The 26,930-nt window shown below is 42.5% G+C and overlaps 1 protein-coding gene across 3 annotated transcripts in view; it reads right to left on the reverse strand.

Annotated features, from left to right (window-relative positions):
* LOC143207824 (uncharacterized) overlaps positions 1–26,930 on the reverse strand; it is a 171,803-nt gene that overhangs the window by 76,339 nt on the left and 68,534 nt on the right. The window contains exon 2 of one of the 3 annotated variants that reach the window (XM_076421638.1): positions 1–26,930. This exon is cut by the window's right edge and continues 4,523 nt beyond it. The exons of the other annotated variants lie outside the window; for them this stretch is intronic. The gene's annotated coding sequence lies outside the window, so the exon portion shown is untranslated. 3 annotated transcript variants of the gene reach the window in all.

Raw genomic sequence — 26,930 nt, forward strand, 5'->3', positions numbered from 1 at the left:
ACATTTTTACTCGGAATTTGATACTCTATCGATCTATGGTATAAAAAATAGGACATTCCATTTTAAAAAATTCGTATCTCTAAAAAAAATTACATAAAAACAAAATTTTTTTTTGCATCGTGTCAGCCCCATTGTACCATTCAACTTTGTCCTTACCATATTTTACGTTTCTTTAGAAACAACAAAGATATTTGAGGTACAAACGTTTGGTGACTGACCCTGTATATCTTCCATTAAAATTTCTCGGATATTTCAAATAGTGTACTCCAAACTGACACTAATTATTTATATGTAACAAAGACAAAATACTGTGACTGTTTAAGGAAAATAATAAAATGTATACGATAGGATTGCGAATAATGGATTGCGTTAAAGGAATATTCGTGTTTACACTAAACATTCTACATGTATAGACTGAAATGTACTTTCTGAAAATGAGAATATTCTCTAGAATGTAGTTAAGCATATTAAACTGTATTCAATATAGTTGACATTATATGCACTATAAGCCGCGTATGTAATGTAGGTTAAATTGCACGAACATGCAATTTCAGTAATGCACACTCTATGTAATCGAATGTGACCGGAAGTGGACCCTAATGACTGTAAAGCTGATGTAATATTAAATAAACAAATTAAATGAATTTTCTCGTCAATTTAAGATCTGCCGTCCGTATAATTACCAATCTCACTTTTCCAAATTATTGATTTTATCATTGTCAGCGGTACGTGGTTTTAATAAAATCCATAGCCGTCTCTTAATTCATTTTAATTATGAAACCCAACCCTTTCATCATACTCAACTTTCATCTGCATGAACGTTTAATAATTTGTGGAATTTGAATAAATTTTTCATGCACATTAGGATACAGGTTTATAGAATCGTAAATTATACAAAAAGTGCTACCATCTTTAACAGTTTTTTATGCATAGTATCTCGAAACGTGGACGAAAAAATTGCAGAGCGATATTTTTACGTACGTGCAATATCTCGAAAACCGCCAAACATCACATGTATATTTGCGTCGTTGAATTTGCTTCATACAAACTCACAAAAAATATGTAGTTCCATTGAGGTTCGACCATTGACCTATCCTTATCACAATTCTGCTATTTGTCAACAAAAACACAGAAAACCTTTTAGAAATAAATCAAACGTAGGCAGCTAGGTGTACCCTAACATTAAAGTAGGAGTTGAAATCATCATTAGCCTGAATTTTTATGCGAAGTAAACATTAGTAATTGTAATAAATTGAAAATAATACAACAGCATTTAGAAATGCTTGATCAAATGCAGAATTTTAACCCTTAGTAGCCGAGAGGTGACTCAGAATCGCCACTAAAAATTGCTGTACCATTATTCACAATATTGTTTACATTATTAAATATGTTGGTATTTAATCCATTCCTAAACATTTAAGTATTATATGAGGTATTATATCATTTGCACATCCATAAAATGAAAAAAATCATATACAATGGAACAATAGTCCTAAAATATTAGATCGGAAGAAATGTTTAATTTTCGAGTTAAAATAGCTCTGAGTTATGGTTAAGATTTTTCTACACGCAGAGACAGGAATTCAAAGATCGACAATTCTTTTATTATAATTCAGTGTTCCTTTAATTTCATGGGGTAGTGTATATAATGAACGGTTCACAGCACCTTCATTTTTCTTATCGATAAGGAACGGAGAACCGAGAAGGGTCAGCTGTAGTGTTGCGATCCGCCGGATGACGAGCGTTGTGGTGGTCATTGAGTACGAACAATAACAATAATCGAGATAACGCACGCAACGCTACGCCGCGAGATCCGTTTAGCCACGGCCAAATTGCCAATATTATCAGTTATCGGATTATTACGGCAAATTGTTCGGGTTTGCCTTTACCGACTAGCCTACATATCCCCCAACGCCGGCCCGATCCGCTCTGTTTCTCGCTCGCGCTCCCGTTTTCCGTCTCCGTTTCGCTCGCTTGTTCTCCAACGACCCTCGCCATCTGTCTCCCTCTTTCATCCCTGCAGAAGCGTACTCGACGCCGCGACCAGGTGCACCATCGTTCGCGTAAGCGTACAGTAAATTCCAACTTAGCCGAACTCTATACACAAGCCCGCGCAGAAATGTGACGCTGCCAGTCCGCGGCCGGGGAAAAGTGAACAGAGAGCGAGAGAAAGAGAAAACAGCGAGGGGGAGAGAGAGGGGAAAGCGTCGGCTTCGAAATACAATATGTGCTCTTTTACACAACGGCGCGCGCTCGGAAGTTCTGGAAGTCTGAGTTTCTCGTACCGTCGGAACGTTTGTACGCGATTTGGCGGAATTGTTACAGTGTCAAATGCCAATGAGGTCTGATTGAAAGAGCCAAGACTGTCCCATTCAACGAGCATCCTGAGCACATTGTTTAGAATTCGCGGAAATCTTGAAGACACAAATGTGCCTTGCTTCAGTCCCTGGGGAGTCGACCTCCCTGAAAATAGTTTTCTTAAAACTAAGATATATCGTACTAGCAATTTTTGGAAGTTCCAACAACTCGTGGTTGGGATTGTAGTGGCTAATTGGAGGACGAATTGTTTCATTGAACGATTTTTTTCTCCTATGATTATAATCTTTTCTGTTCCATAAAAGTAACGTAATTTGATTGCGATAAACACGTTTCAATAATTAAAAATACTGTCGTATTATATTGCACTAATTCAAATGACTAAGTAAAAAAAATTATTGCAATTCATGCAGACAATTTTCATTTTACATAAAAATTTTCACGGTACAATAACAAAAAGTACAGGAGGAACGTTGAAAATTGTGAGTGGTTCGAAATTTATCGGCCAGGGACCGTAGTATATTAATAATAACAGCGCTTAAAATGTCTGACTACTGGAACAATGGCCCTACCTAATAAATAGATATCGATTCGCGGAAATCCATCATGGCATCGATGCCCCGAAGCTATTTCATACTTGTATATCTCTATTCTACCATCAGTATTAATCTCAATTCGATCCAGCTTGCACTAGTGATTTCGCAGCTAATGTTACACAAACGAGATATAGTGAAAATGGAATGATCACATTTCGAGCTACGTTATAAATAGACTGCGGATCTTTATGCAAAATAAAAAATGTCTGCGTCCATTCCAAGACACAGAGGCTAAATAAAAATTTCTTTATGAAACTGAAACTAATACGTTGACGTTCTTAAATTTTTTAAATATGTCCGCTGCTTTAAACTTTACGTGCTAATTTTTATTGTAAATGCATAAAATCCGCAGTCTAGTAATAAGCACTAAATTTTAAGTTAAACTCAGGATAATGTTCATTTTTTCCACCAGACTACACATAAACATTTTCATCGAACTCATTATTTTTCAGACACGAAAAAGAAATATGTACACCCTGTTTGTTAACAAATGCAGTAACCAGAATCTAATCTCATTACACGAAGTCGCTTTTTGTTGCGAATGCATCACAATGGAATACTTCAACGACATCCGAACAATTCCGGCGTGGATTTGAATGCATGTATTCATGCAATTCGTCATCACTCGTTGCAGATGGGCAGCTTAAACGAGGTCCGCCTTTCAGCGATTCATTGCCTTCCTTAAACCGTTCTGAATAATTTTTATACTGCTCGCTAGCTACCTAACAGAAGCTTTCTCGAAAACGTGAAAAGTGCGCTTTGCTGCACTCTCCCAATTAAAATCATAAAGAATAAAAAAGTACGAATTTTTAATTCTTCGCTCGTCGTCTTTACCCATTCATAGAAAATAGACTATAGAAACAAATGGAAGAACAATATTCTAATACATCTCAATTCGTTTTGAATCGTACAGTAATCCACCAATTGCAACAATAAAGAGCTTCCGATAACTACACCAATTTGAAAATTGATTACAGGTCAATCATATTTAAACTATTTATTACCGTCCACTATTGACTTATTAACTTTCAGCGTAAAACCATCACGGTCCACGTATAAGTCATGAGACTGAACATTTTAACCCGTTTCGCTGCGATTTATATGCACGCGATCATGCTCTCAAACATACAATTTAATTCCTCCCAACACGGCGTTGATGATTAATTATAATTTGTCGGGGGATTAATGGTAAAACAGCAATAGAGGGAGAATCCATTATGCTGTACAGATTGTATTACAAACAGCGGTACAATCGACGAATAAAAGTATCCGATTGTATAAAAAAAACAAGTTCTCTATCGCATAAAACCACATTTTTAAGAACAAATTAACTCCTTCACAATTTATATCATAGCTTCGAAACTGATATTACAGAAAAGTTTGAGACATTTAAGAATATTATTGACAACAAAGAACGGAAACCTAGATAAAGCTCACAATGTAATGTACATATTACAGTGTCAAACTTTACTCAGATAAAGTCTTAGCAACTCGCGCGAAAACTTTCGAACTCAACGTGCACATTTCACGTATGCAACACGGGCGCAAGGTACACGTGGAACGTCTACGATCTACGTGTGCACGTGCACACACGGGCGTGCATCGTGGTTACACGTGCAACGCGATCATAGCACGCTAAGTCTGAAATATAGACATTGCCGAAGCCGATGCCGGTCTTCGAGTCCATAACGTTCTACAAGGACCGTTCCTCCTTACACCAGTTTACCGGCGAAACTTTCCGAGTCCTCTATCCAAATCTTTGGAGCACCTGATTTAACGTTTTCTGAATCGGCCACGTAACCGCGCCACGGATATTGGTCGCGGGGACGCAAATTTCGCACGTAGGGCTTGCATAAATTTTCGATCGCTCCTGATATCACGTATACCTCGTTATCTTTCTGGGTCACTGCGGATATCGCCGGCGCGTATAAAAACATCCGCATTGTTGTATAGAGAAAACGCTCAAATATTGACCGAGGTGTACGCATGCACGGGGAAATCGCGATCGTATTTCATAAACCAGCCCGATAAGGAGATTGTTGTAAACTTTCATGGGAACCCTTAAATCTCACATTCTCGCGACAGCATTAGCTACACGGCGTTTCAACCGTGAAACTATGATAGTGGTAGTGATAGTTTCTTTGCGTATGGGAACGTAAAAAATATCTAGATGTACGGGCGTAAAAACAACTTTAGTGCGAAAAGAACATAACAATTTTCATTGTAAAAGACCTGTCGTCGCGTTGGGCGTATTATCGCGGAGACAACATCGATAAGTATGTTCTCATATGCTTATTTCGGATTATATGTATAATCATATGAAATTGGACATTCAATTTAATGAAGCAATTTGACATTTAATTTTAATTGAAAAATTGACCTCTATACAGGCTGATTCCGCAATTATAGTGCAATCAGCTGAATGGTAATTCTACATGTTGCAACAAGTCAAAAGAAGTAATAACATTTCTTCTGATTAACTTCTCGTCTTCGAGAAAAATGTGTTTGAAGAATTACCATGCTCTTATATGCACAAAGTAGAATTGGTTGGCTACGATCAGACGCATCAGACGAAGCATTTTCAAGCTTTAAAATGAATCCAGGCTTATAATTGCACTATTTGCTTTTACGAAATGATAAGAATTTAAATATCGACAATTTTTCGAGAATCCTAGCCAAGGCTATATGGAAATTGAATTAGACCTATCAATGCTCCGAAGTCTAATTTTTAGAGGTACGTAACGCCATTGAAAATGATTCGTTTTGTCGCTTGCCATTGATGTTTCTAGTTATAAAAAAATTATCGCATGTAATTGGGGCGAAGAGCTTATAAAATCGGTTGTAAAATTAATCGACGAGAGGCAGTTCACCGGGACGTCGCTATTTATAGCGTTGTGACGGTACTCCGTCGACGTATCATTGGCCTTGATAACAAATTGTTCCGCGGCACTTCCCACGTTTATCTAACTTCACGGAGGGGATGGACGACGCCGCGGTCGCAAAAATGAATATACAATGATACGACAACGGCGACGATCATTAATATACCGTCAGGGAAATCATGCTCTCGATCTTCCGTCGACAGTACATGCCGGAGATCCATTAAAGCAATTTATTTATCGTGACGCGTAATTATTTACTATCTACATCTGGAAAACTTCAACGGTCTCGAAACGATGGTCTCTCGCGTTCGTGCACAAACGGCCGAGTAAGCTGTTGCATCGGCACATTATTTCAACGATGCTATTCACCGGATAAATGATAGTGTGCGTTTACAATACGACAATTCAATCCGCGCTGGCTTGGCCACAAACTGCGTACTTTTCTCATGAAAGAGTATTGTATTGTTTTATACATATACAGATAGATTGTAAATGTATGTTAATGAATTTGAATGCAATATGGTTCAGAGAAATATTGTGATTACCTTCGTTAGAAAACTTGTATCCATAATTCATAATGATTGTTTATATTTCAAACTACTCGGAAAGTGTGGAGAATCTTTTAATTTTGTAGACTGAAAATATAGATTAAGTGCAGGCACTAATTACGGAACACTTTAATGTGAACCGTTCTACAGTTTTGTCGATGTTATAGTAAAAGCATAATTTAATAGCTGATGGATAAAGGTAATATTTATGAAAGCATTTCGTAATTTGTAAAATGTGTGTGTGAATCGTTATTTAATTAAACTCTGCAAGCCTAAGGGTGGATTTATAGTGGAGCAGCGAGGTGAGCTGTGCGGTGAAAAAAAAAGAAAAACAAAGAAAATACATATGTACTTTTTCATTAGTATGTGTCGAAATGTTGTCACGAATGTTGGTTTGTTTTCACCGCGCCGCTATCATCGATGCTCGCAGCTCCACTATAACTGCACCCTAACGATTTCCGAGTCGCTGTTGATGTAACGATCTACAGATAGTTTTGGCAATTAAGTTTAAAGTCACTACAAAGCATGCTTACAACATTAAGGCGGTGTCAGCGGAAAGTCAAACTTTCGGAACTTCCAAAATTGACGGCACATCATAACGTGTTTCCACTGCAGATAAGTACACGTTACTTTATAAAATAGCGTCGACTCCAAGACATTTTTACGATATAACCATTTTGCATACAAATTTTATTTCGATGCCAATACGTGAAATTATAATTAACCCTCACAAGACAAATGCTTTCAAGAATTTCGTGACTTTGTAAAATACATTTCTAAAATTAGAGCATTTCATTGATGACGATACTAATTGAAAGATAAGTAGCTCAGATGAAAAAGAATTGAAAAATGCTGTTGTATCGTGTTCACAAACACACATCTGCAATTATTCAGAAAAAAATAAATGTCTATTGCTACCTAAATGGCACTTACAGCTTGTCCCCCAAACCAAGAATGTACCAATTACTTTTAAACGCCTTGACAATCATTGTTTCAACGACACAGCCGCGTCGGAAGGGTTACGCCACCCTCGCGTCGACAATACATCCTCCATCCCTTCCGCAACATTATTAAATAATTCTTGCGACGTTTTCTCGTGGGGTTGGCGTTCATCGCGACCCTCGCCACGTCTGGGCCCTTATTTGAAAACACTCCGTTGATTCCACCGAAAACGAAGAAAACTGCAAACGGAAAAGAGGGCGGGGTAAAAATTGTCAAAGTAAAGACGATCCGGAAGCAGCGGACGAGACCAGGGAGCTTGGTTAGAAGGCAAAGGAATTGAAATTTCCAGCGTCTCGGTCAGGCTACGTGCTCGGCGGTGGTTCGTAAATCGTCAGCGAGACTAAGAGAGAGAGAGAAAGAGAGAGAGAGCCATCGCAGCATCTACGGCGATGACGATTTTGTTTTAATCATGCCAACTCCGCCGCGGCGACGCGACGCACTGATCGGGGGTGGGGGTGGGGGTAAAAAAAGAGGAACGGGACGAAAACGGCGAGACAGAGTCGGAGAAAACTGATTCAGGCTCTGGGGGTAGTGTCTGCCTGCTCGGGGATTGAGTTCACCCTTGTTACGGAGACACTGTGGCTGGGTAGAAGTCTCGTTCAAACGTCCTAGAAGGGGTTGGATTGTAGAGACGGTGGTTTCAGTTGCCGAGCGTTTCCGAATCTCGGTGGGGTTAATAGTCGAACGTGCCTGGAGGGATTCTCCGCCGTTGCCTCTACCATCGGCCTCGCCCGCCCCCTTTTGCTCCCTTGCTCCCTTTTGCCACCCACCGCCCACGAGCTCACCCGCGCCACACCATTATTGTTCGTTTCTGAAAGGCTGAATCTCAGCATTCAGCCCCCTACTTCCTCCTCCCGGTGCACCCACACCATCGGGGCCACGCAATCTCTTCGCTTCCGCGGGCTTGCAACCGAGTCGGGCTTACCTCTCTGCCTCCACAGCAGCCCGGTCGGCTGTCTTGCTGCGATAATATGTTAATCAGCTAGTCGCGGTGTTAATTAATGGCCGATGGCTCCGGCAAAATGTCGATCGGTCGCATTAGCCACGGATTGCCGGTCCGACCGAGCCAAACCTCGAACCCTTCGCGCACCCCCACATACCCCGTCGACGCGACGGTTTATTTCGGATCAGCTGGGCACAACGCGAGCACCGAAATTATTAATAGACGCGAAATAGATTAATGCGCGTTGCTTCGCGATTAGCGAACGTCCGAATGCCACGCTCCGCTTGCTACCTAATCACCTGGCCTCACTATTAACTTTCAGTCAACGCGTCCCAATCGGTGATTAATATTTCCTGCTATAAATCGCGCTGCACCCGCGCGTTCGACGCTCCAGTTCGGACTGCTTCCTGCGCGGGGCCTTTATTACAATTTTTCTTTCACTCGGGATAATGGAAGGTGGACTATTAGGTAATCTCCATTGGTGTGCCTTCGGTTTTATGATTTTGTGGGCGGTAGGCTGTGGGATCGCTTCCGGTTGCTGTTGGGAGTCGATTGCGGAATGTTGCTTGGTGGAGCTCCTGGAAAGGCAAAATCTTTTGCAAACCTTTCGTAAAAAACGACGATTAAAACATTTCTGAACTGTATCAATTAATAAATTTGATGTCAAATATAACTTTCTTACTTCGTAAACTATTTTTGTTTTTCAGCTATGACAAATATGGAAACTGAAGGGTTAATTCATATCCACTTATTTCTTCATTTTCGAGGTCCTACAAAGCAGCAGAAACTAAATAAAGATGTATCAATTTCGGAAAGTAGAGTTTCTCACAGAATGTCTCCGAATTCTTCGATTCCGAGGGTGCGTCGTTCTCGCGAACGGAAACGAGCGGAAACAATGCGTGAACTCTCGAAAAAGTTCGCAATTGCCGAAGGATCGGAGCTCGGAGTCGTGCCATATCGTCGTCCCGCTAGCGCTCGGGCTTTAAAAGTGGAATTGCAGCTTTGCTAGAGCTCGCCCCATGCATAATATCGGCCGGGAAGTTTGCCCGTCGTCTGATTTCATCGGCATCTCAATGGGAGGACGCTTTGACTCGGTCGAGGGAAAGGTAACTCGCTGTTCAAACAAAACCGCGCTTCTCTATCTCTTTCTCTCCCTTTCCCTCTCTATCTACCCTCGACCGCGAAACCCATCTTGTCATCCGTTTCGGGGACCTCGGAGGGAGGAATCGGTACGTGGACGGGTACTCGTCGAAGTCAAATGTCGCTTCGCTTAAGTCGGTGTAACCTACACCCCTATCCGCGAACGGTTGTTCCCAAATAAATAGGAAAACGCACGAGTCAGCGTATGCGTAATATGCGTGGTGCTGTGCGAGGAACACCAACGAATTTGAAGTGGTTGCTGCAAAAGCAGGCGTGTCTTCGCATAGATCCTCCGCTTCAACCTCCACCCCTCGTCAACGGTCCCCGTCGACGTTTATTTCGCATTTACCCGGAAAATGGATCAGGCGAAAAGCATTGATTATGGTCTTCCGCAGGCTCCGGTTGAGGCTTCACACGGTCTGCATTTTAGTGTCGCCAGATATTATTATCGGAGATCGTGAGAGAGTTATGGAAATTTTTAATAGATGTTTAAAATATCGACCGTAGAACTCTTTTCAAGAAACTTTCTCCTTGTATAAATTCCAGTGCGAAGTTCCGTTTAAATAGAACTTATGGAATGGAAAGATAAACAATTCTGTAACAAATCCTCTGGATCAAACCATATTGTAGCTCATTTAGATGGAGTCATAGAACTGGCAATTTTCGCAAACATCCGTAGTCTAATAAAAATTGTGGTGCGAAGACTCATTCTTGAAAAAATAATAATTTTTCATTCATAGTCTGTTAAATAACTTTTGGAAGACACTGTTCAGCTGGCCTAATTACACGGTTCCGAAGACTTTCCATTGCAGCCGAAGTCGCAACAGGATCTTGCCTGCTCGTAAAACGCTGGGAGATTCTTAAGCGGGAATTCATACAGTGTTTCGAAGAAATTCAACTCTCGTTGACCCTGTCACCGGGATGGTGGTTAAATTTAATCGTCCGGCGATAACACGGCTCCGTGCGTCGACGTTCGTTCGGGCAACACGTGATCGTGAATAAAGGACACGTTTATAACCGGGAACAGCGAACTGGTTATAGTTGCCACCGACGAAAGGTTTATTATCTCGGCGTAGTAACGAGCAACGGTGGATGTGTACACGTTCCGGCAAACATAAGGGAGCGTCGTCGATCCGCCGTGCGTAATTTCCACGCGTGCGAGCGCAAGCGTCCGTAGGGTAGTTTTGCGCGAAGGGGAGCGGAGGGGGTTGCAGATTTTTAAGCGACACGAGGAAAGACAATCTCTTTATACGTTCCCGTCCTGTTTCCGCGACGAAATTGCGTTGTCACTTTGCTTCTTCTCGTCCTTCCATTCTTCTATCTGCAGGTTGAGCACTCCGGCTGCTCGCGCAAGAACAAGACGCAGAAAAAAGGACGAAAAGGCGGGACCGTTGTAGAGAAAACGCGTTGGAACAAGCGCGCGGAACGGGAGAGCGACAGGCTTGACAAGATTTGAACACCCTTCCGCGTCGTCAGAAATATTATGGCTGTGCAAACGAGTTACCTGTTGACAACCATCAAAGAAAGTCGCGTGGAACTGCATGTGTCGGGCAAAAGGAGGCGGCGGAGTTTCGAGAGCGTGTTTCAAAGTTGTTACCACTTAGCGCTGCGAACTTTTGCGTTTCTGAGATACCACTCGCAATATCCGTGATAAAAAATTATCATAAATACTACATGTGCGGGAGCTTGGTTGGCCGATTGTCCTCTAACCGAGCGAAACAGATTTCAGTACTTCGAGTTTCATAATGGAGTTGAACTCGAAGAATTTGATAGAGACAATCGCGCATTGTATCGGACGCAATTGGTAAATCAAGTAACCGAATAAAGATCACAGAATACCTTGAAGATGTTGTAGGTCCCAAGAGATGGCTACAGGCGAGACAAGATACATATAATACAATAGGAGTCGAATCTCAAACAATAGAACTGGATACAGACCGTTATAGATTAAAGGATCAAACACAGAAACAAAGGGCTCGATAAAGGCGGCTAAGCCGTGTATAATTTTGCTCGGTTAGCAGAGGACATAGTAGTACATAACAATAAATTATAGTTAATTGTGTATCGATAATATCGAAATGTTATAAATAGTAAAGTAGTAAAATATTTAGTAATTTAAATATAATATTGTATTATTTCCAATCCATTCAAATTATTAGGAAAAGAAATAAATATCTTTCCTATTAAGTAAATATAAATTTATATAAAGGTCGTCTAGATATAAATAAATAATATCATTTCACTATCTCCTACCATAAATCGTAGAGAACGTCGTAAATTAATCTTACAATTAGATTCTAATAAACAGTGTACAACAACGAACACCTTTTTCACTTATTTGGAATTATGTCATGTAAATGGAAACTAGGACCTAGGAGATCCTAGAATTTATCATGAAGATCTGACGAGTCTAAGAATTCGGATTGACGAAAATAAAGATTCAAGATGTCTGAAAGATCTAACTGGCCTCAGAAGTTTTCGAAGTCCGAGGGTCCAAGATATCAGATTCCAAGTTCCGAAAGTCTGAAAGTCCAAAATGTTTGCAGCTTCTCGAGACTGAAAAAGTTGAAAGGGTCCTCGAGAGCCTAAGCGGTTTAAAGATCCCGAACAGTAAAAGAAGGTCTGACAACGAGAGTCCTTGGGAGTCCGAGAATCCTCGAGGGTCGGAGGGTTTATCTGAATGGTGTTCTCCGAATTCCGTATCCTTAACATTGGGTCTTTCATAGCCAGAGTGAAGTCTATTGGGTCCCGCGAGTCGTTTATTGTTAATATCGCATCTTGCATGTTCTTGGTCGACTGTATCGGATCCCATGCCGTTTATATCTTAGCTCGCGTGTCCTGGGAGCTTGCGTTGTATTACAGGAGTACCGTATTATTAATATCGAGTTGCACACAAGTCCGATATCATTAATATCAGTTTTCATGTATCCGAGACCGTATAAAGTAGGTTCCAGGGACGCATGACCCTAAGTTTCCGAGTCTCCATTACACCCGTAGAATGTCGGTGTCGTTCTACTGTCCATACGGTCATATTTACGTCCGAAAAGTCAAGGTTCATTTACTTTTGTTCCGTGGAGGCGGCTATAAACCTTCATAAACTCGAATAAAGAGCGGAAAAGCGCCGTGATACGTTTCTCGTTAAAATCAAGTTTTGTTAAACGGCGAATAAATCAAGTTTTTGCCCCGGGACTCGCAGCGTGATGCTTAAAAATGTACGTGTGAAGCTCCAGAGCATGCAGCTCTGTATACGTGTACACGATTTTATCCGGGCTTATGCGCACGGGGTTACTTAATCCATACGGAATTCCAGACCCGGCTGTCCTCGTCCTGCATGCCAAGTACCCTACCCACCTTACAATGCTCCAGACTTCTCCGGGTCCACCTATAAAAGTGGTGTTGTCGCGGGCACGGAACGGCCCAATAACAGTAATCGATCGTGAAATCGAACGACGAAGATAGAAAATGTCTGAAACACTGCAAACCAACTCTACGGCTACTCCTCTGCACTTGGAAGAGGTCTAAATGCATTTGTCGAATGGCTTTAGAACCTAAAGTAACTATACCTACTCTCCACCTTTTTTTTTCTTTCTTGACACATCGCCGAATAGTAACAAGAGTGCGAATCTTTATGCAAAGTAAACATTTTCTGTCTGAAGTAAAACAAACTGGAGTGGAGTTTATTTACTTTCTTACTACATTTAATAGGTTGAAAATAATGTTGTAGTACCTTTATTCTTCTAATGTTTTTGTTGTTTCAAATCACTCATTTTTTCATAAATGCATAAAATTATTATATTAAATTTCTGAACTACAAAAGATAAATAAAATATTGACCAAAATAAATAAGAGATGTACTTTATAATAATATAAATGGGTATTTAAATGATGATCCGTAGTCTCTGGTGACAATATAGCCAATCAAGAGACTGGTACATTTTCAAAAAGATATATTCCCAGCCAGAGGTTTTCGAGTAGAGGTTCCCCGGTGATCTAATATAAACGGCATAAAAGTATGATCCTCTCGGCGCGTCACAACATGTACAATGGATTGTCGTAACCTCTATACCGCTAAAAGCCATCATTCGCGACCCTCCTGGCCGGCTCATAATGCCTGGTCATGATATTGCGGGATATTGGTGTGCTATGGAGTATCGTGGAATTCTAAGATGGCCGTTTAAATGGATCGGGCGGACCGGGGAGCAAAAAAGGCGTTTCAATTTAAAGATTGCTGCTGGTCATTTATAGATAAATGGTAATTTACAATCGTGCGGACGTTATCGCAGAGAGGCCACTGATAGGTTGTTTTAGACGCGGCGCGTTACGCTCGGCCGGGATAATTAATATTTCGTTAAGAGAAAATCGATGCCGGTACTCGCGATTGCTTTTCACCGGTATACACATTCGTAATTTCTCCAAGATGAGAGATTCCCGCTACCCCAATCAATATTTAACCGATTAATTCTCGCCGAGTTTACCGGGCCCGAGAATATTCGTGATGCATCCAAAGAGAGACGGCAAAAGAGGTCGGCGGCGCGCGGCGGCGCGGTGCAGCGGTTACAGGCCAACAGAGCCTTGTGTTTGGCGTGACCGTGCTCCATAAGGCTCGGGAACTTTGATAAGGATCGTTTCAATTATCCATTCAATTACGAAGGGCGATCCATAATCGTCAAGGGTCCCGGAAGCCCGACCAAGATTTCTCCAGCCGCGTACCTTTCCCGCGGTGTTCGACCGGCGCGGCGCGCGCCGCGGTTCAACGAAGAACCGTGGTTGTTTCGCCATAATTACACCGTGTACGAAGTTTGCGCCGCACAGTGTTGCACAGCTGCGGCAATATTTCGACTAAACAGCAATCGCTTACCTCGATTCGATTAAATCTCGCTCAAAGCTGCCCATTGTGATCGAATTAAGCCGCGCGCCGCGCTGGTTCACCGGAATTTTCGAGACGCGGCACGTACCAGGGACATATTACTCGTTAATACGACCATGTACTCGGTGCAATCAAAGTACAGTCAGTCAAACAAGTTTCCGAACATCATTTAAAGCAGAATCAATTTGTCGAAAATCAATCGAATGACTTGTAACTGCTTTTGAGATGTTGCAAGGATTAGTTTACTGATGCGAGGAACATTTGTGAGGAAAATTGTAATTGAATATAATATAGATAGCTTCTGATCATTCCTTTCAGCTAAGGCTCCAGCGGGCCTTCAAAATGTATTTTAAAAATGCATTGATTTAATTTAATTACGCGTATATGAGATAGTACAATTTTGAGATAGTAAATTTAGCAAAAATTGATACTCGGACGTCCAGTTGTCGACGAAAGCAAACTAAAATACGACAGTTAGGCCACTACCAGAGCCCAACTATGTAGTATAGCACACGCGATAGCGTACGCCGGCCCAGGATCATTTCCTCGCGTATTAACGCATTTTCTACCGTTTGAACCTCATTCTGAGCAATTTGCGCGCATACCGGCGATATTGTCGATTACCACCTTTGTAGCTCGCCGAAACAGGGTCGGCTCATAGATGGACAGGCGTGAATACGAAAACACGTGACTGGGAGGTAAAACGATACCAACGGAGAGAAAACGGCTAAAGGGGATGAAGGGAAAGGGAGAGAGATTGGGAAAAGAGGACGGGCGTAGAACGTGTTGGAGCAGCGGGTTCGTAGGTCGGATTCGCTGTGAAAAGGATCGCCGGAAGGTGGACAGAGGAATTGTATGTGATGCGGTCTGGAGGTCGGGGGTTTACCTGGTCGCACCATTGTGTCGAGATGCTTTGCGGGTGTACCGTACCAAGCCTAGGACTGGCCGAGCCGATGGACCATAGTTCAACGATGCTTCACCGTCCGGGATCGTTTCTGTACGCATAGTTCAAGGCGTCACCTGACCTCGGGCTCGTCGCCGATGTCACCCTATCCTGGACGATAGGTTGTAACCTGGACTGCTCTGCTGGTTGACGTTGCAGGTAATGGAAAGAGAGCCGGCGGACACGTGGAGCAGGGTAACTGTGTTCGACAGAGGGAAGAGGCCCGACGAAAGAGGTCGAAAGCACACGCAAGAGAGGGAAAGAGAGGCGTATGGGGTGACGATGACTGCTTGTGTGTTCCGACGTAATATGGGCTTGTTCCCGTTTGCGACGCGGTTCTCCCGCGCTTTGCAATTAGCCTTTGTCGCGAATGCGCCGACCAACAGTGCCCACCCACCACCCCCGTCTCGCGCGCGCCCCACGTACTCTCTAACCCATGAAACCCTCATCCAGAGTTCTCTCCTCTCCTCCTCGCTACAATCCCCCACCCCCTAAGGACACGCTGATATCCAAGCATCTAACTAGTCGCTTTAATGCGCACCCCTGTGTAATCGCAAAGTACGTTCAGTGAAATATCGGACGACGCGAGCTGATCCGATAGAAAATCGGGCCTGGAGATCACTATCGCCTACAGGCGGGGGATAATGATGCAATATTTTCTATTTTATAAATAACAGAAGATCGCACGTATATGTAGAGTACTCTTGATACGTCGCGATCAGTTATACTTATTTTAATTAAAGTTGTGCATCAGATATTTGGTTTATCAATATTAAAGATGACGACGATCAATGCAATAAATATGTATAAGTGCATAACGCAATTATGCAATAGATAGTGTAAGTTATAGACAGCATTGAACTGATCGTCATAAAACAGTATGACACGAACCACATTTTCAAAAATATTTAGGTTTATCTATGACAGCCGAGGTCCATTCGAGTTCATATAAACGAGAAAACTGGGCGAATTTACAACTATCTTCGGATAGATAGCTTTGCACGGTGTCAGATCGATACAGTAGAGTAGAACAGTTTGATAGGTGCACTGACCTCCACGATTATTCTTTATGTATGACTGTACTGTCTGTGAGACCTATTTAAGTATTGCGAATGTATAGCGACGCGTCACCCCCGTTATCAGAAAACCGATTTTACGTTTAAACAATTCGATTAGATCTTTCACTCCACTTTAACATCGTCAGCCACAAAAGCACTTAACCAATAGAAGATAAACGACAATCACGATCATTTATTTAGGGTAATCACATTCTACAACAGTATTTATATATATTTTTTATAATATAATATACCACTAGTTCTCAAAATATTATCTTACGGTTTATCATGTACATCTACTATTACAACTTAAGAGGTCAGATTGTGAAAAGTAATTACAAACGACTCCGTGGAAATTAAATGCCCACAAATTAATCTTTCTCAAGTAAGCTAACATTTTTCAATAGAGTGTTTTACAACACAGTATCTTCCGATTTCTAATAAATCACACGTTTCACCAGGTATAATTTCCAACCGAAGCGTATCTGTTTGATGCATGAGGTTCTACGGTATTTTAGCACCTTCATTCCTGATTCCTGACACGAAAAGTGGGTCGAGAAGAAAGAGCATAACACTCAAAACTAGATCAAGAAAGTGGAAGATGATTATTGCATGAATCTACAGTTCCCGCACGCCGAACAGTTTTCCTCGTTCCTCCTTGCAAAACCTTCGTGCAGCCGCCGTGGGATTTTAACGGAGGGGTTGAACGAAACTGGAATTCAAATTGTTATTTTAATATTTATCACCCGCCTCTTAAATCCCTCGAAAACTCAACCGCCCATGGGATTCAGTATCCAACGCGAGGTATAATCTTCCTTGAAAAATGCTAAACGCGGAACTTAACGCTTCAATATTTCAAATGGTTTTCAACCGTTGTGCAGTCGCGTTGTTAATCCCTCCAGTAAGAACAAGAGGCACTTAAATTACTACTACAACTACCAGCGTACAGTGACAATCACAGACACGATGTTTGCGATGAATAACGAGAGAACGGATAGCAAATTAACAAAAGAGATTAAACGGGGAACTGGAAAAGAGCAGTGAATAATAAACGAAGAGAGCTTCCGTCTCTTTCAATAATATTTAAGCTGAGACTATAATTAAATAGTTTAAATACAATGTGCAGTTGCTTTTCAGATATAAATAAAATTAACTAATCTAGAAAATTAATTAAGAATATTAAAGTATTGCGTATTATGTTGCTTTTAATAGTAATTGTAGGTCAGATACAAATAAACTAGACAAGTCGTGAATGATTGAAGTACTTGGAAAAGTGCATCGATTTCACTGCAGAAATGTGACACTTATTTGAAACAGTAACAAAGTGAATAATGACATGCGATTTTAAAAATTCATTGGGTTTTCTGACTAAATCAAATGCATCGAAGTTTTCCAACCCTTATCGACTTTCATATCTCTCTTGGTATTTTAATAGAATTTTCAAAATTCAAGATATTCTGTGAGAATCAGAAAGGCTCCCTTCGATTTTTATACTGGAATATTCAGCAACGGATCGATCTTGAAACATTTCAGAAATACGTGCACGAACGGAGCTTTATTAATATTCAGAACTATCGAGCAATCGTTTAAAATTTTACCAAAATCAATGGTTCGTTGAATTTTTAAAACGCTGCGAGTACCATTGAAATATTGACGTCTGTTCTATCAGATTTTAACTCTTAAAATCTGCTATCTGGAATAACTAGAGAGACAATAATCTGCATAGTTGTTATATCGGCTTAAGTCTAATAAAAAGTAGTGTACCACACGCATCATTGACCTCGCCTTGACATCAGCTACAACACTATAAAGTTAAAAATGCATGGTGCCATTTAAAAAAAACACCGACGATCTTGAACTGACGGAAAAAAACGTTAAACACAAGATCTGTTGATATCATTATATTGCCCCCTTTGAATGGTTTCATTTCACATTTGAAACTTTCGTTTATCCTTCATACCAACAAAGAAATTCAGTTGTTCTGTTTTTCGTGACTCACCCTGTATTGTTAATTAAGTTTCTGAGCAAGAGGATTAACGCTCAGAAAACAGATTCAAGTGTATTTTCTAAAAGATCGTCACAATCACTCCCCACATCATAAAGTGCCTCTAGCATTTTCATAATGATAACTCAAAAATTGCGTAGTCGAGTCACTTCCGTAGCAAGTGTGCAAATTTCGAACAGTGTTAAAGGGGCAGATTCGTTTCTAGAATTGCAAGGGTGCGGAATGCACCTTCTCATTTCTGGGTAATGCATGCGATGGTGTTTTTCAGTAGTCAAAAGCGCTAAATAAAAGATCAATCGAGGCCGCGATAGCCCTCAAAAGTCCTACTTTTACGTTTACGAGCCGTAATTTGCATTATTCGGCAGCATGTAGCTGTCGCAGCTTTATGGAAATAGTTACGTGCGCAGCGTTATGCTTCCGCGTAATGCAAATTACGCCTCGTAAACGTACAAATAGGACTATTGAGAGCGATCGCGGCCTGGATTGATCTTTCATCTAGCACTTTCGACTACTGAAAAACCCCATCTTTGTATTATTGAGAAATGAGAAGGCGCATCCCAGACCCTTGCAATCCTGGAAAAATGAATCTACTCCCTTAAATTGGTTCATAGAGAGACAGAGTTCTGAAGAGTCTCGAACTAAAATCAAAGAAACTGGTGTTCCCGGTTCAAAAACCGGAGATGCCTACTTCTCAGGCGGGGCTCGTTGATTGGGTAACCTGAAGAGACCGTTAAGCGCGCCGGGGGGTTGATTTTAATCGAAGGTTATGCCGCCGGCAATAATCGGCAGTTAGCCGAGCACCAGTCTCCGATGAGGCTGGGGTTTGCTGATAACAGACTTAGCGGGGGTGGCAAGTGGCGCGAGGAGAGCCGCAGTGGGGGTGTGAGGGGTGGCAGAGGGGTGTTGCGGGGGAGGCACAGACCGGGTTAAAACCCCTCCGGTACCGAGCAACCATGTTACGATTCCCTGGTCGGCGTCACGGCTACATTGCTGGAAGGGCGGATCAGAGAAGGGCCATAGTGGAAGGAGGGACGTGTATCGATGCCGGCTGGATAATCGATTGATCGTCTTCTTAATTAGCAACCGGGGTATTTAGAGTGCCCATTCAATTACACAGTTGCGTAATCTGCTTACGCAGCCTTGATCGCTCTGCAGCTACCTCCTGTGAACCATCCTCGTTCCGTGTCACGTGGTCGTGTATCGCGGTGCTCGTCGGCGCACAGAAATTGGGTTCGATGGTGCTCCTATCTGACGAGGTTGCCGATTAAACAGAGATTCAACGGGAGCCTGGACCCGAGCTTCCTGCGGGTGCTGTTAGAGTCAGCGAAGTACCGGAACTCGAGTTTTATAGTAGCTTTTAACCGAGGACTAAAACGACATTTATTGCACTGCGATTATCATAGCTTAAAATCGTCGGGTTAACAAGTGTGTTTTCAGAAACAATAGACTATTGCCAAGGGCTTGAGGACATTTGGATCCTCCAACCTGGGCCTAACGATACCTCCTGATGACCGACACTCCGCGCCATGATGCAGGATGTTCTCCACTCTCTTTTGCGCTATGGTGGGCATTGTGATGAATACTTGAGGTGAGGCCACTGCCCTAAGTATAGAACAAATTCTAATTGGACAATGATTCTCCCATCCACTTCCTTGTACAGTCAAATATTTAATTAAGCACGATTCTAGCGAATATCATAAATTACCACTATCGTGCACTATTTCAAGAAAAATGCTCTCTTAACGGGTGCCATCGAAAGAAGTAAGTGTGACCGTCTCGTTAACAAAATGCACCGGTCCGAACCAGCCACGCAATCCGGAATAAAATTTTGGACAGATCGACCCGCGACCCCATGAAAGATTCATCGTGGACCGTTCGGACTAGCCGGGATTCTTAAAGAAACGCGAAGAGCTAAACAGCTTGGACATCGACTCGCGACCGGTGACCCGGAGTTATGTAGACAGCAGCTGTCAGAAAATACGTTGCTCGAGAAAAGCGTCTTGTGCTGTCTATAAAACTGGGTCAGCGTTTTTATTAGTCCTTGCTACGAAGTGGCCGGCCAGAGAGAGAGAAGACGAAACGGTATTATTATAACCTCCATGTCGACGGCTGACACGAGTAGCAATCTGCTGGGTAATAAACATAAATCTATAATACTCACTAATACTAGTGCTCTAAGTATAACAATAAAGTTTAATATTCAAAGAGACTTTGAATTAACCAAAATTTATAATTACAAAATAATAAAATATTAAGGGTTGATTTCACTCCCTTAAAATGAATTTAGGCAGAAAATATCGTGTAATGCGTTCGATTTCGGGATCATTTCTTGTTGGTTACGTATATATGTATAATAGTAAATTTCTATGAACATGCAAAATAAATGTAACGTGGTAATTTCATAAAAAATTACTCAGTTATTATTAAACTGTTAATCAATGTCCATAGAATATAATTAAAAAAATCTATGTTGTTTCAAAATTCGGTAGCCGACAGTAAACTTTCGTGACAAACATCACGCAGCTCATAATAGCAACCATAGTAAAAGTGACAGTAGCGTTCCAGAAAGTATCCTGGAATTCCAATCGCTTTGTTTCTCGTTCATTATCTCAGTGTAACAGTAGAACGGAGTCGCATATGAAACAATGCTCCCAGGTCATAGCTCGCAACGAAACGCTCTTTGACAATTAAAATTCCTCCCTTTTTCATACTTCATAAAGTGGCATAGTGAAACGCGTAGCATTCCGCGTTTCATCTTGACGAACAAGGAAACAGTTATTCGACCTTTTTTTCAATAAAACCGCTCCTCCCGGCAAGGTGGAAGTAATCTCGCGAACGAGTTTCGAATAGTCGATATCATCCACCGTGGTGCCCTGGTTACGCGCAATATCTCCAATTAATTTTCAGGGCAGTAGCTGTCCAGTTATTCCCGTCGTGTCCTTTTACCATCCTTTTCCCATCTTCGTCCTCGAGTTGCCGTCGGCGGCACAAACCTGTACATCTCCGAAGTGGGCACGAGGTTCCCACTTATACCCCCACACCGTTCCGACAGTCTCGCGAGCTTTTTACTCATCCGGTTACGACGCCCACCCCCGCAACCGGGGTTGGCTACAAGATGTGTCTCTCTGGCTTATAAGGGCAGCTCGGTTCGTGTTTCTTTCGCACATAGTAAATGTTTTTAATTTCGGGCCGCTGAAACGAACGGAGGATTAGCACTACTCCGAAACTGAGTTGACATTAATAAATTCTTACCTTATAAATAAAAATTCGCAGTTGGACTCGCACTAGAAGTATCCATGCAAAATAGAAATCGTTTGAATAAACGAATATATTATTTCCTTAATTAATTTAATAATTTGAAAATAAGTTGGAAACTCTTATTTTTACCATAAAACAATGGATTGCAAAATATGGGGCCTTTGTGATATTCATTCGCTTGTCACTTCGCAGAGGGTTTTACAACGGAACAGCAGACATATGTTTCAAGACATGTGCTTTACGAAAATATGAAAAATCGATTTTTTCCACGGTTCTAGACCAGAAGACAATATAACCGACGCGAGTATTACGAGATGTGTACCTCCGGCTTATGAAAGCCGCTCAGTTCGTGTTCCTCTCGCAAGAAGTAAATGTTTTTAATTTCGCCAGGGGTCGGTGAAACGAACGTTCGCAAACGAACGGAGGTTAGAGGGTGGGACGAACATGAACGACACGACGCTTGCCAACAGTCGGACCAGCATGGCAGCGGTTCGTTGCCACCCCCGTCCGTCTGAACTAGACCAGCCAGTTTCGTCGTTCGCTAGTTTTTGCCGGCGCGAAAGAGTCAAGAGGTCGTGAGGCGGAAAAGCGCCGGCGAAACACAGGGAAGAGACCGCCAAGACGAAATCAACAACGCCGGGATAGACGCTTCGAATGCGCTTCCACCGCCGAAGAAAAAGCCGTCGAGCTCCTTAGAGAATTTCCACTGGCGGATCGAGAATCGCCAAAATAACGAATTAATGGAGGAGCTGAATGTCGGGACCGACACACGTCGCTAATGTCTCGGAATGCGGAGCAATTAGCCGCAGCATTTTCGTGAACTTGTTTCTGACCTTAAGTGGGCGACCATTGCGGATGTTGCGGATATATGGAAGTTGTTAATTACGGTGAGCAGATGTGACTGTTTTAACGCTGAATCTACCCACCAGTTTCACCTGCTTTTGATATTTGATTGCGTCACTATCATGATAAGTTAGAAGAGGTCATGCGAAGGTCAACTTTCTTTTCCAAAATAGAATCCTATCGCGTACCTTCATTTATAGGATAGATCGAATGGAATGACCATTTAAATCATGGCCCATATTCCTGACCGATATTCAACATATTTACAACAGCGTTGCAATGCAGATACGAAAAATCAATGATCAGTCAATTTTGCTTGGGTCATCAGAGACCCCAGGATACCATTACACGGTTGAATTTTGTACGGTTTTCAGTATTTACAATCCGCGTGGTCATGTTTTCGACCAAGTTTTGCATTAACGAGTCCTGTTCCCGAAAAGGTATTGTTCCCTTTAAACACAGCGGCGAATAATTACGCCAAACATCCATTTCGACAGCCTGTCTGCGAATGGACAAACAAAAGGAAAGACAGCATTTCATACGCAACAAGCTCGTTTCGATGCTCTGTTAATTCCGGGCGGAAGAAACTCATTAAATCCAGTTGGACCGACAAGCGAGAAGCTTATGAAAAGAAACAGGCAGGTATAGTTAGCGTCATCTAATAGTAAAGGGGGGAGCGTCAAAATGAATCTGTGAAACTGATGGTGTATGGAACGCGTAAACAACATTCCGTGGACTAACGTTCGTTGGCGCGTATTCCTCACAGCCGGAAATACAGGAAAAGAGTAATAAATTTTCCGCTCGACGCTGTGAATCTTCATCCCCCGGTGCAGGGGCGGCTCGCTCCTTTTTCCGCGGAATCGAGGAAAAGTGTATTGAGTGTCTACCAGAGTTGTCCCCGTGTACCTCCATCCCGCTTCCTCTCGGTCCCAGGCAGAAGGACACAGAGCTTGATACGTCTGACCAGATGGAATTTTTCCACTTTATTTTCCCGCTCCTGCGCACGATATCAAATTCCATTGCCTCCTTCCTCCTCCTCCTCCTCCTCCTCCTTCCGTCCTTCTCTCTTCTCTTTGCCTGGCGGCCTCCATGCGCTGTATTTCACATAGACGTGTCCCTTCGACCCCTCCGTCCTCTCTTATCCACCCCTTTTTCTCTCTCCGTCTCTTTCCCCGTCCCGCGGTCTCTTCCTTCGTTCTACTTTCCCGGTGTCTTCCCAGAGCAAGGATATTCAGTTCCGCGTTGCTCTCTTTTGCGAGCAGAACGGAAGACAAGACAAATAAGGAGAACGAGGAAGCAGGAGGAGCACGCGACGACGCGGCTTCCGGAATAACGCGATTATATCGAGTCCGTGCCGGCAGCCGTGCACACAGGAATCGATACCCATCGCCGGAGAAGTATGAAGTGCGTTTAAATTTGTCGGAAGTCGTAAGTCCCTGCCAAAATATATTACTTCGCCCGTGGAACTGACTCCCGAAGAACTTTCGCCGGGGACCACCGGAAACGGCGCCATTGGCCGCGTCTCTAACGTGGCTCCGGGATAAATATTGGATGGATTTCCATGAGCGAACCGTTCGCGATTTGTCCGTGTTTACGTTTCGAATCTCCTCTGGGAAGTACTTTTCTGGACAATCTTCGTATACATCATCTTTTGAATTACTTCTTTGGAACAAAGAAACGACGGTTTAGAACCCTTCCCTAAGTATAGTTTAGTAGCCAATTCACAACTAATTAGTTGCTTGTATTGGGCCTAATGAGAATGTCAACGTTGATCTTGATGTATTAAGTGAAAAAATATAGTAGCGACGATGTACGTGAAAGAAGTGTGCACAATATCTGTGAAAAACTTATCCCCTTTGGGAGAGCTCGAAGCTCGATCGTTGAGGGGTGTAATATGATACGGGAGATTAGATATATCGGCGAAACAATACTGATCCAATGACAAAACTATCTTATTTTCAATTATTGTTTTATGAAACTTTTAACAACATATTTGTGACATTTTCCTGATTAAAACGAGACCAAACGCGGCATAAATCAGAGCATATGGTCGTTTAATTGACAATTCAGTACCTCGATTATCCGAACCGATAATATCTGAATTTCTGTTGACAGATTTTGTGCAATTACATTTGCTATTAAATATCTATAATCTATACCTTCCTTGTCCTTCACTACCTACTTGAGGAGAGTTACATCAACTCTATTGCACTGGAGGCTATGTTAACATTCACTGGCTCGTCTCGTCGGACCACACAGGTATAGTAGTATTCCCTTATATTCTCACCAATACTAAGGGCAACGTGCCGTATTGGCCGTGTTTTTATTTCCATCTATTCATTGGATCCGAAGAAGCGGGGGCAACGAAGCGACCCCAGAACCCGGAGCGCTAGAATCAGTCACGGGAATCGACCACGAATCAATATCCATTGAAGAAAAGATACGACGTGATAATAAGTTTAGCGGAAGTCTCGTGGAGCGGCTCGGTTCCGCCCTATTCCCGAGCGGTAGATAAAGCTGGAACGACTGCTCGCTCGCAGGAGAGCTTCTCTAATCAAAAAGAGAGAGAGTGAGTGAGAGAGAGAGAGAGAGAGCGGTCTATCAAGTTTGTTCTATGCACTTGATTACGTAGAATGCGAGAGAAGGTAACGTTGTTACCCGGCTGAATCGCGATATCGAGGTACGACTTTAATTAAGTCAGATTTATGGAGTAAATATCACGCGCGGACGAGGCGGCGAGCATTAGGCGAGAGGGAGGAAACCCGGCTAGGACCCGATTCGATTCGATTCTCCGTAAACTCTCGCTCAAACTCCAACGATTGCGAAGCGGAGTGGACATTGATCACTAATGTATCGGGCTGAGTTCCACTAATGGGTTTCTCGATGTACGTGTAAGCAAAAATCTGCAAACCCAGCCATTACTGTCAGCAACGCCGAGCGAGATCTTATTCAATTCCCGACATACTCTTCGACAGATTATAGTGAGTTGGTACGCGATCTTATCTGTACGCAATAAAGCTTCAATTATCCGAACCACTGTCGCATCATCGCTGTTCCCACCACTTCTTGGAATCACCGTAGCGGGATACCCAGTAATGTAGCAATCAGTATCTCAGCATTAATCGTACACCTTCAGAAGCTAATCAATTTCCTAAAATTGCATCAAGCTGAAATGCATTTTGTCTGAATTGAATTTTCTTCATAACTGAAAATCACATCTCTTTAATACTTTTCCAAAGAACATCCCGTACAAACTTTAAACGAGCTTCCTTATGTTCTTCCATTAAGAGAGGTCGTTGCTTCAATTTTTTGCATTTCATAAATTTTCTCTGTTGCAGAATACGACGCACATTCCTTACGTTAGTTTACGCTCGCGCTTCTTCAGCCATTTTTCTTGCGGATCCCTTAAAATTAGAAGCGACGCCTAGAATAGCCCGTCTATCACGTTCTGTTGTAGCACGGAGTCTTCCGGCTGTTCTATTTTTCCATATATTTTTGGATTTTTCAGAAGATTGTATATCACGTTACGACCTCCATTCACTAATTTTAGTCAACAGCAAGATGCAATTGATTTCGTTTTCGCAACATCAGCTCATGTTCATATTTCTTCCTCTTTTGTATACAATACAAACTTCAGATTTAGTACCTCACTTTAGCGTCAAATGTTCATTTTCTTCTTTTAATTATACGAAATTTTGTCCAACATTGTATATCGATAATCCGATCAGCCTCGAAATATCGCTACGAGTCAAAATCCACGCTCGTTCGCACGCGTCGTCGAGAAGCGTCATCGGATTTGAGATACAGCGGGGTCGAGGACAAGGAAAAATCGTATCGACTCCAGGCATCTCGGTGTAGTAGAAATTGATACCACGGTGTCGGTGGCAGGCTTCGGCGCGTTCGCGGAACGAAGCGAGCGCGCGCGCTAAGTTTCAGTTTGGAAATCCCGCGCGATTATTAGTTGGACAAGTAGTTTCCAACGTCTCTCGGGAGCGGTTCTCAGGGTTAAAGCGAGGCTTGATTAGGTGGGGTAGGGGTGGGAGGAAGGCAACTTGTTCCCGTGCCTAGCTCCTCGCAGCGAACTTAAACCATATTAAATTGCGCTTAAGTCAACCATGTGCTGGAAGGTCACAGTTCGCGGGACAAGGACGAAGGGAAAGTGAGGGCGGTGAACGCGCGACGCGACGGCCGGAGGAGGCGAACGGCTTGGAAACGCAGCTACAGGCCGTAAAGACACGAGGTGCTACTGTGTCAAATGAGAAGAAACTTCGAGGAATTTAATAAGCGGGGTCTGGGCACGGAAACAGAGTGGCACGGTGCTCGGGGGAGAGGGTTCAAGTGATTCTGAAAGGAGTAACTGCAACCGAGAGGGTGAAACGCGGGGAGAACAAGCGCGAGAGGGTGGCGAACGAGCGAGCGAATAAACGCCCAAAGATAGAATGAGATATGGTGGCTTAATTCTGTTACAAAGTTACGCGACTTTCTGGAACTGTCCTCCCAGGACCTAATTATGCGGCTGCCACCGACGA

The sequence above is a fragment of the Lasioglossum baleicum genome, chromosome 4 (assembly GCF_051020765.1).
Source record: "Lasioglossum baleicum chromosome 4, iyLasBale1, whole genome shotgun sequence".
NCBI classification, from domain to species: domain Eukaryota; kingdom Metazoa; phylum Arthropoda; class Insecta; order Hymenoptera; family Halictidae; genus Lasioglossum; species Lasioglossum baleicum.